At 36.4% G+C, this 11,197-nt stretch overlaps 1 pseudogene; it reads right to left on the bottom strand.

Annotated features, from left to right (window-relative positions):
- Positions 1–8,825: 8,825 nt before the first annotated feature.
- LOC120857764 lies at positions 8,826–9,366 on the bottom strand (annotated as a pseudogene).
- Between the last annotated feature and the right edge of the window lie 1,831 nt (positions 9,367–11,197).

Genomic DNA, 11,197 nt, shown 5'->3' with positions numbered 1-11,197 from the left:
GACTCTCAAGAGTCTTCTCCAACACCACAGTTCAAAAGCATCAATTCTTTGGCGCTCAGCCTTCTTCACAGTCCAACTCTCACATCCATACATGACCACAGGAAAAACCATAGCCTTGACTAGAAGGACCTTAGTCGGCAAAGTAATGTCTCTGCTTTTGAATATGCTATCTAGGTTGGTCATAACTTTTCTTCCAAGGTACCTATCATTTCAACTTAACCTAATTTTCCTCTGGAAACTGAATTATCTGTTAAGAAACTCTGAAAAAAATCAGCTAGTTTATTTTCCTGATCACTGAAATCTCTGAGCTAGAGGAAAAAATCCTTTATTCATGGATTCATGGTCTATTACAGACATGAATATAACTTTCACTCAGCAACCCATCACACTAAAAAGTTAATTCAGGCTGGCCTGAACAATATGTTGGAATCTGAAGCTAGAATTGACTTTGGCTCATCCAGTATCTCCAGAATTCCCTCAGTGGCTCAGGTTCTGTCCTTTTTTAGCCCTGGCTGGCTTCTAAGGCAGGTTCTCCTCATGGCTGAAGAATGAGTGCTAGTTATTTTCAGTGTTCCATACTTCTTATACATGGAAAATTTTCAGGAAAGTAGTTCTTTCATGGAGAAACAAAAAGTTTTTCAAGGTCAACCCCCTCTAAAAATCAAAAACAAAAAATCTCCTTGAGTCTCATTGGCTACAATTGCATGTTAAAACATTCCAAAACAAGTCACCAACAAGGGTCATGAAACTGTGTTGACTGATTCAAACTTACCTGGAGCCAGGGACAAGATCAGCTTCCCTAGAGTGAATAAGGTTCTGAGGTAGAGAAACAATATATGAACAAAAACACAGTTTTTGTTGGAAAAAGTAAGTAAGTGTTAGCCGCTCAGTCATGCCAGACTCTGTGACCCCATGGACTGTAGCCCACCAGGCTCCTCTGTCCATGAGATTTACCAGGCAAGGATACTGAAGTGGGTTGCCATTTCCTTCTCCAGGGGATCTTCCCAACCCAGGGACTGAACTCTGGTCTCCTGCACTGCAGGCAGACTCTTTACCAACTGAACTACAAGGGAAGCCCTTGGAAAAAGAGTAGATAGTAATTGACTGCTTACTATGTTCCAGAAACTGTCCTAAGCTTTAAATGTATTTTAGTTATTCACAAGTCAAAACAACTGCAGGAGGTAGGTATTATTATTTTTATTATCCTTACTTGGAAGATAAGGAAACTGAGACATAGAGAATTTGAGTGATAGGCTCAAAGTTTCAGAGTTCATAAGTAGCAAAACTGGGATTCATACTTAGACCTCTAACTTCATAGATTCTGCTGTTAGCCACTAAACCAAATTGTCTTTATGCTACCCACTATAGCTTCATTTTTTGGAATCAATGGTGAAGACTCAGACCTTGTAGTTAATGTAATTCTTGAATTGAATCCTAGCTCCTCTGTGTATCAGATATGCAATCTTGTGGACAAAGACTTTTCTCTATATTGATTTATTTACCTATAAAATGAGCAATATAATGACTACTACACAATTATTGGGGCTTCCCTGGTGGCTCAGATGGTAAAGAATCTGACTGCAATGAAGGAGACCTGGATTTGATCCCTGGGTCAAGGAGATCCCCTAGAGAAGGGAATGGCTACATACTCCAGTATTTTTGCCTGGAGAAGCCTATGAACAGAGAAGCCTAGCGGGCTACACTCCATAGAGTCGCAAAGAGTCAGACACAACTAAGCAATTAAGCAGCACATAGTCATTGTGTGATGAATAATACAATATTTCTTATTCCTCTAGTACATAAAAGGTAGTTAATAAATGGCAGTTCCTGTTATTTTCTCTGTACAAACCTAACTCATATTAGGGCATTTGTAAATGGAAACTGTACATGATGATCATAAAACATTTTGTTATTCTGTAAACTCATATTGCACAATATATTCTATTTTAAATAATATAAAATATAATTTTTTCCAAAGGTTTTTTTTAATAAAATCAGACCCACCTTAGTAAATATAGGTAAAAATATACTTCATGCACCATTTCACAAAAGTTCTGTTTTTCAGTTAAATAATCTAAATAAGAGTTACATACAAAAGTACCATAAACATTAGATGTCTTTTTGACTTTTCACATGGTTATAAAATTCAAATGTTGGCACAAAACCAGGTTTTAACTTAGTGTAAATCTAGACAAAATATTTAAGAAATACAAGCCAACAAATCTGGAGAACAATCTGTCAGCACTTAGTGATGTCAAGAATGTGTACCCCTGACTCAGCAATTCTCTCCTCGGAGCCTCTTCTACAGGTTGATCCTGGAGGTTTATGTTAGTTTTTTCTGGGGATGAGGGAATTGTAGGAAACCAAGGTAGACATACGGTAGACATAACCTGTGGGCTAAGTGCTGTGGTCAAAACTGATGATCTACATAGACAAAGAGCACACAGCTAAACCCAAAGTCACAATATTGTGATTGAAATAACCATAAGCACATCTGTAGCGAAATACTATTTTAGTAAATTAGAAATACATGCATTTACAAAACAATGGACATTTTTCAAGAATACATCCAAGAACACATAATAAGTGCATTAGGGTAGGTGAATATGGAAGGAAGAAATTTGTAGTGGCAAGTGGGAATAAGTGCAAAGAATAAAAGAAAAGGGAAGGAAGAAAGTGACTTGTATAAATTAATGATAATGATTTAGCATGAACTAAGGATTATAACCAACTCCATTCTGTTTCTGAGGCCCAATAAAAACAAAAGAGTAAAAGTAATGAAAAATATAAAAGTAGAGAGTGAGAGAGAAGAAATAAAGGGAAAGAGGGAGGAGATGGAAGAAAAGGAGAACCACAGGCAGGCCTAAATTTATGCACATCCATTTAATGTCATTTTTAATCTTTGCATAGTGGTTCAAATTTGATTTGCATATCACCGAGGCATATTTCCTGAAGATGACTGCATGCATTATGCCTACTTATAGTAGGCTCATACAATGACTGCAGACATTTAGAAATTAAATTGATTGATTTAATCCATACTCCAATGAAAACTGAAAAAAGCAAATTATCTCTCCATCTGGCTTTGTCCTCTACTAATTCTGCTGAACATTGGCTATAAGAGGATAGTTCCTATAGTATTTACCAGTCTTAATTTTCATCAGTCCTAGTTTTCATAGCCAGAGAGAGCTCCTAAATAATGAAAGGGTAGCATACTTGTATTGGTGTACAAAGATTATATAAATTCTATTTCTCTTAGTTAATCTTTCTACTATGGGTAGTATGGCTAAATTAAAGGCATATATAAAGCATTAAGTGAAGCTGAAAAGGGCAGATGCTGGAGGGTTTTGGGGGAGAGTGAAGGAAGACGATTGGCAAGGTAAATTGACTTCCACACAAACACTATAAGAGTTAACCCTAACTCAAGGCTTCTTAAAATATCTACCGTTAATATCCAGCACAGAAATTGGAAAAGTAGATTATTCAGGTAGCAACCTTAGGAAAATAACCTACAGAATAAAATCCACTCCATTTTGACCAATTTCCATTTGCCCAGATAAGTTCCATGTGTATTCATAATTAAATATTAAAATTTTTGGAAATCAAGGAAGGAAAAGTAGATTTGAATACATTACATTTAAAACTTCTGAGTATTAACAATAAAATAAAACCTGAATGAGTAATAAACATGTAGCTGTACCTCTATGAAAAATATTAAAATCTTAATATAAAAATAAACTAAGCAAGTTCATAAGAAAGAAAAATAGGAAATTAACAAATGCTTAATTTCATTATGTTGAAGACATGCTAAATAAAGAAGCAACAATAGAACATTATTTTTTAATGAATTAGTAAACGTTAATTTGTGGTTGAAAGATTAAGCTGTCTGGATACCTTTGTGTATATATGAAGGCTTATGTCTGTGATCATTAGTGAGTCTTAATGCATTGCACATTCTCTGCTGTGGGAAAATATAACCTTCTTTGAAGATATAAATATCACCTTCATAACTAACTTTTAGCTACAGTTTTATTTATTTATTTATTTTCACAATTTTATTTAGACTGCACAGAAAAAAGAATCTAATCTAATCAACCTAGACTATATGGTCACAGGATTTGTGACAATGATTACTCTACAATAGGATGGTGAACTTTTTATTAGCTCACTCTGGATCATTTCAGTAACATTATGGGAAAACATCATGATTCCTAGCTCATACCATGTACAATGTTTTAAGAAAGTTAAGTATTCTACATATAAAATATAAAAAAAAATAAAGATTTTGGAAAAAAGCATAGAAGAACATCTCATTCTAATGGGATAGGCTAAATTTCTTAAATAAGATGTAAAAAGCTAAATATAAAATTCCAAAGTAATAAGGGTACATGGATTCATAGGCTTTGCTTCAAAAGTAGCTAAACTAAAGCAAGTTTGTGGGTTCCATTATTATATCCCTTAGAGATGGATTATGTGATGATGTAGAAGGAAGAATGCATTGAAGGAATATTCATCCCCTTCTCTTGAATGTTGACTGGACTAACTGAGTCTAAACAATGAAATGTGGCAAAGGTGCTGAGTTGCCACCTACATGATTAGGTTACATAACACTGTGACTTCTATTTTACTAGCAGATTCTCTCTCTCTGACTCTGTAAAGCAAGTTGCCATATGGGGAGATCCATGGGGCAAGGATCTGAGGATGGATTCTGTCCAATGGCCAGAATAAAACTGAGTCTTATAGTCTAATAGCATCAGAGAAACCAAATTCTGGAAACAGCTAAAAAAGTAACCTCAGAACACACATTCTTCCCTAGTTAGGTTTTCAGATGAGACCCCAACCTTAGCTGTCACCTTAATGACAACATTTTGAAAGATTCTGGAGAACCCACTTGTAACATGCAGGTATCTGATACATAGAAACTGTGAGATAATAAATGTACGTACTGTAAGCTGCTAAGTTTTTTGGTTATTTATACATATCAATAGAAAACTAAAACAAGAGTAAAGGATTTAGGAAGACAAATGAGATGATCAAGAGCACAAAAGTGCACAGAAGTAGGGGATGTGGGTATAATACACATAAAGTTGAAAATGCAACAATACAGAAGCTCCTATTTGATTTCATATGCTTTCTGAGTGAAATATTCAATAATGATATCAAATGAGAAAAAGAAGAGGGCAGGGATATAGTAGTTTGAAGAAAAAGTGTGTTTGCAATGGTGCTTTTGGAGAATGGAGAAACAAATATCTTGGGAAAGAATAGTGGTAGTTTCAAACACTGGGGGCTGCCTGACTGAAAGACTAACAGAGTAGTAGTTTCAAACACTGAGGGCTGCCTGACTAAGAGAATGGCTCAGAGATTGAGATGGCTGATGGCTGATGGCAAAGCCAGAGCACTTGATGATGCTGTGAAAGTGCTGCCCTCAATATGCCAGCAAATTTGGAAAACTCAGCAGTGGCCACAGGACTGGAAAAGGTCAGTTTTCATTCCAATCCCAAAGAAAGGCAATGCCAAAGAATGCTCAAACCACCGCACAAATGCACTCATCTCACACACTAGTAAAGTAATGCTCAAAATTCTCCAAGCCAGGCTTCAGCAATACGTGAACCATGAACTTCCAGATGTTCAAGCTGGTTTTAGAAAAGGCAGAAGAACCAGAGATCAAATTGCCAATATCCGCTGGATCATTGAAAAAGCAAGAGAGTTCCAGAAAAACATCTATTTCTGCTTTATTGACTATGTCAAAGCCTTCGACTGTGTGGATCACAATAAACTGGAAAATTCTGAAAGAGATGGGAATACCAGACCACCTGACCTGCCTCTTGAGAAACCTATATGCAGGTCAGGAAGCAACAGTTCAAACTGGACACGGAACAACAGACTGGTTCCAAATAGGAAAAGGAATATGTCAAGACTATATATTGTCACCCTGCTTATTTAACTTATATGCAGAATACATCATGAGAAACACTGGGCTGGAAGAAGCGCAAGATTCCTGGGAGAAATATCAGTCACCTCAGATATGCAGATGACACCACCCTTATGGCAGAAAGTGAAGAGGAACTAAAAAGCCTCTTGATGAAAGTGAAAGAGGAGAGTGAAGAAGTTGGCTTATAGCTCAACATTCAGAAAACAAAGATCATGGCATCTGGTGCCATCACTTCATGGGAAATAGGGAAACAGTGGAAACAGTGTCAGACTTTATTTTGGGGGGGGGCTCCAAAATCACTGCAGATGTTGATTGCAGCCATGAAATTAAAAGACTCTTACTCCTTGGAAGGAAAGTTATGACCAACCTAGATAGCATATTGAAAAGCAGAGATATTACTTTGCCAACAAAGGTCCGTCTAGTCAAAGCTACGGTTTTTCCAGTGGTCATGTATGGATGTGAGAGTTGGGCAATGAAGAAAGCTGAGTGCCGAAGAATTGATGCTTTTGAACTGTGGTGTTGGAGAAGACTCTTGAGAGTCCCCTGGACTGCAAGGAGATCCAACCAGTCCATCCTGAAGGAGATCAGTCCTGGGTGTTCATTGCAAGGACTGAGGTTGAATCTGAAACTCCAATACCTTGGCCACCTGATGCAAAGAGCTGACTCGATTGAAAAGACCCTGATGCTGGGAAAGATTGAAGGCAGGAGGAGAATGGGACGATAGAGGATGAGATGGTTGGATGGCATCAATGACTCAATGGACATGGGTTTGGGCAGACCCCGGGAGTTGGTGATGGACAGGGAGGCCTGGTGTGCTGCGTTCATGGGGTTGCAAAGAGTTGGATATGACTGAGCTACTGAACTGAACTAATAGGCCCTTCCTTCATCAAAAATTCTCTAGAGCATCATATAACAACATCAAAACTGCCATGTACCTCATTTCCCTAAAAGATTATTTCCATTTTCCAATTTCTATATAATCCATTGGTGCTTTCCAAACAACTGCTTGTATTATTTTTGTCAGCAGCACAGCTTCAAAAAGTTAATAGTGTATATTTAAAAAGATGTAAAAATGTTTTAAAGAAGGAAGCAATAGTGTTTCTTAAAACAAACAAATGGAAAAATCAACCCAGGATTCATGATACAGCAGAAAATAGAATTTTAAATGTTTACCAGATGTAAGAAGTAGAATGAAGAAAATCACAGAGGATAGTGTATTTGGGTCTAATTGAAGAAATTATACAATGAGAAAGCTAGCCCTGTACGAAGGGTTTTTTTTTTTTAATTAAATAGCTTAAAATATATTTTTGAAGGAAAGCTAAATAGAAATGATTTCAAATTTTAATTTTAAATTTGTAAAGTATCAATCATGACAAAGAACTTGGTAAAATATTTTAATAAATTCATTATCTAACATTATTTACATGTGTATCTCATTTAATTTTTATATTAAAAATGAATAATTTACAGAGGAGATGCACAATAGTTGAAATAGTGAAAAGAATTTGTAGTTAAATATTTGGGGTAAAGTAGTAAAATTCAATATCTCAAGTTAGGTTTTAAAAACTTTCATTTTATTTATTTATCTATTTTTTGTCTGTACTGGGGCTTTCTCTACTTGCAGCAAGCAGGGGCCACTATTTTTTTGGCACACAGGATTCTCATTATGGTAGCTTATTTTATTATGGAGCACAGACTCTAGGCGTGTAGGCTTCATTAGTTGTGGCAAAAGGGTTCAGTAGTTGCAGCTCATGGTCTAGAATGTGGGCTCAGTAGCTGTGGAACACAGGTTTAGTTGCTCCATGGCATGCGGAAGCTTCCTGGGCCAAAGACTGAGCTCATGTCACCTACATTGGTAGGTAGACTTCTAGTTGCTGTTCCACCTAGGAAGTCCTCAGGTAATTTTTTAATAAGGATCTTGCTAATTTTCATTGAAATAATTAACCTCATTACACTCCAGAAGAACAATTTGGACTTATTACAAATAAATTAATAAAAAGTTAATGGTGCTAATGGTAAAGAACCCTCCCACCAGTGCAGGAGATGTAAGAGATGCAGGTTTGATTATTGAGTTGGGAAGGTACCCTGGAGGAGGGCACAGCAACCCACTCCAGTATTCTTGCCTCGAGAATCCCATGACAGAAGGAGCCTGACGGGCTACAGTCCATAGGGTCGCAGAGAGTCAGACACAACTGAAGTGACTTAGCACGCACACATACACTCTGCATATAAGTTTAAAAAGCAAGGTGACAATATACAGCCTTGATGTAAGAGTGAAGGCTAGTGGGAATAATGCCTAGATTTATCTTTAACATGTGTTAACTTGTATGTTGTTGTTTGTTTTTACACACTAAGTTTTGTCTGACTTTTTTGCAAATCCATGGACTACAGCCCACCAGGCTCCTTTGTCCATGGTATTTCTCAGGCAAGAATACTGCAGTGGGCTGGCGTCTGCTTCTCTAGGGACTCTTCCTGACCCAGAAATCGAACCCACATCTCCTGCATTGCAGGCAGACCCTTTACTGCTGTCACTAAGGAAGCTCACAATGAGAAATATAGTACTAAAAAAATAGATAACTCATGGGAACCTACTGTATAGCACAGAGAACTCTACTCAGTGCTCTGTGGTGACCTAAATGGGAAGGAAATTCAAACAAGAGGGGATACGTGTATATGCATAGCCGATTCACTTTGCTGTGCAGCAGAAACTAACAAATTATGAAGCAAGTATACTCCAATAAAAATTAATAAAAAAAGATTAATGGTGAATAAGAATACATTGTTTAGATATAATTGTTTTAAAGTCAACAAAAGTCTTTACAACAAAAAATGCATAATTTTTTGTTTTGACAGAGGGAAGATAGATCAAAATAGATAAGAAAACACTTTCACTTTAATTGCTTTTTTCTTTTACTTCAAATTTGTACTTAAGGACTTTCTCCTCCTGGACAGAGGAACACCTGGATATTCTGGGAGAATTTTATAATTTTCCAAATCATTTTCTAGAAAAAATACATCACTTTCAAATTCTTGCATGATTATTGCTACAAATAATCTAAGATGGCCTGGCTTGTTCAAGGCTTCCTTATATAGAACTGCTTCCTGCTATTCAAACCATATTTAGTTTATTTGTTAATACTGGTTGCACAATAAGTTCTAAAACATCATCCAGACTTTTGGCAAGAAAATGAGCTCCCTGGGGAGGTTCCTTGAGTTCTCTATTGAGAATTATATTAATTCTATCTTTTAAAGATCGATTCTTTTCTGGAGTGTTGAACCACGTCTTCCTACCCATAATCACCAAATTCTGTTTATCTTCTACTGACGAGGAATGCTTGAATTCATAGCCGAGCAAGAGCTAAGGCAGGTCCCCATTCTTGCTGATGCCCCAGGCTTTGGAACAGAGTGATGATGCAGTTTAGCAGACGAACCATCTTTATCTTTAAAATATGTTAACTTGTATGTAGAAAGCATTAAATCAATTAAAATGTTAGATTTTCTAAATCTGACTTTAAGTCATTAATCATTATTTTCTTTCCACTTAGTTTGAAATTTTAAAACTAATGAATCCTTAGATAAAAACCACTGGTGTTTGCTACTTACAAAAAGTGTTGCTCAAATTTCCATCAAAAATGTTCTTTATCTTCCTGCCTACATATAAATATGTGTGTGTGTGTTTATTTGAAGCTTAGAATGAATTCTTTTTACTTTTTTTTTTTGAAATCTGTATTATATTTATATTTGCCTACACCAAATGATAGTCTGGGTAAATATGAAAAAAGAGGTTGAATTAATTGAAAAAACCTCTAACATTCTTATTTTTAGGGGAAAGGGTGAACAAAATTCATGCTACTAATACAGATGATTTAATAGTCTAATTTCAAAGTAGATGATTCTTCTTACTGGTTGCATGTTAACTATAAAGTACTTAAAGTACTAAAAATTAATTATTCCCATTGAGACTTTTATGGTTATCTCTGTCAATATTGCTGCTGCTGCTGCTGCTAAGTCCCTTCAGTTGTGTCCGACTCTGTGCGACTGCATAGACGGCAGCCCACCAGCCTCCGCCGTCCCTGGGATTCTCCAGGCAAGAACACTGGAGTGGGTTGCCATTTCCTTCTCCAATGCATGAAAGTGAAAAGTGAAAAGTGAAAGTGAAGCTGCTCAGTCGTGTCCAACTCTTAGCGACTCCATGGACTGCAGCCCACCAGGCTCCTCCATCCATGGGCTTTTCCAGGCAAGAGTACTGGAGTGGGGTGTCGTTGCCTTCTCCACTGTCATTATTGAGATAACTTTAAAAGTCTCAAAGGAAAAAAAGGCTCCAAAATCACTGCAGATGGTGACTGCAGCCATGAAATTAAAAGACGCTTGCTCCTTGGAAGAAAATCTATGACAAACCTAGATAGCATATTAAAAAGCAGAGACATTACTTTGTTGACAAAGGTCCATATAGTCATAACTATGGTTTTTCTAGTAGTCATGTATGGACGTGAGAGTTGGACCATAAAGAAAGCTTAGAGCTTAAAGAATTGATGATTTTGAATTGTGGTGTTAGAAAAGACTCTTGAGAGTCCCTTAGACTGAAAGATCAAACCAGTCAATCCTAAAGGAAATCAACCCTGAATATTCATTGGAAGGACTGATACTGAAGCTGAAGCTCCAATACTTTGGTATCTAAAGAGACTGGTATCTAAAGAACTATGCTTGCTTTATTTTGGTCCAAGTTATTTAGAGCTTATTATTTTCTCTTTTATAAACTTATGTGGAATGCCCACCACATTGCTTGGCACATAGTAGATAATAAATAAATACTTAACTCCTTTTTTAGAAGTGGATTAAAAGCTTTGAGATATGAGTTTTCTTAATTAGAATGCATTTCAGAAAAGGGGAAAAATAAGCTAAGTTAACAACTCTTTGATTTAGCATTGTGAATGCTCTTGGAACCTTGGTATGGAGATTTGGATTATTTGACTCATCCAAAAATCTAGGTAAGAAATGAAGTATCAAAAACCTAGATTAAAAATGGGCAATAAGAATAAACTGATACTTAATGGTAGACAGAAATCATCCCAAGATGACCATGCATGCATGGGTACATGTACTTAACAACATAGATTTTTACAAAAGTTTAAAAAATATTTCTTTATTTTTCTTACTGCAGATGACTGTGGCAATGAGCAACTATCATTTCCTTCTCCCCTTCTTTCAGCTCATATGGAAAAACAAATTACTTGGTATATAAATAGAGGTTATCAGCAGTAATGC

This window comes from Oryx dammah, unplaced genomic scaffold (genome assembly GCF_014754425.2).
Source record: "Oryx dammah isolate SB20612 unplaced genomic scaffold, SCBI_Odam_1.1 HiC_scaffold_29, whole genome shotgun sequence".
NCBI lineage: Eukaryota > Metazoa > Chordata > Mammalia > Artiodactyla > Bovidae > Oryx > Oryx dammah.
The sequence above is the reverse complement of the archived record's forward strand: the minus strand, read 5'-3'. Positions and strand labels throughout refer to the sequence as shown.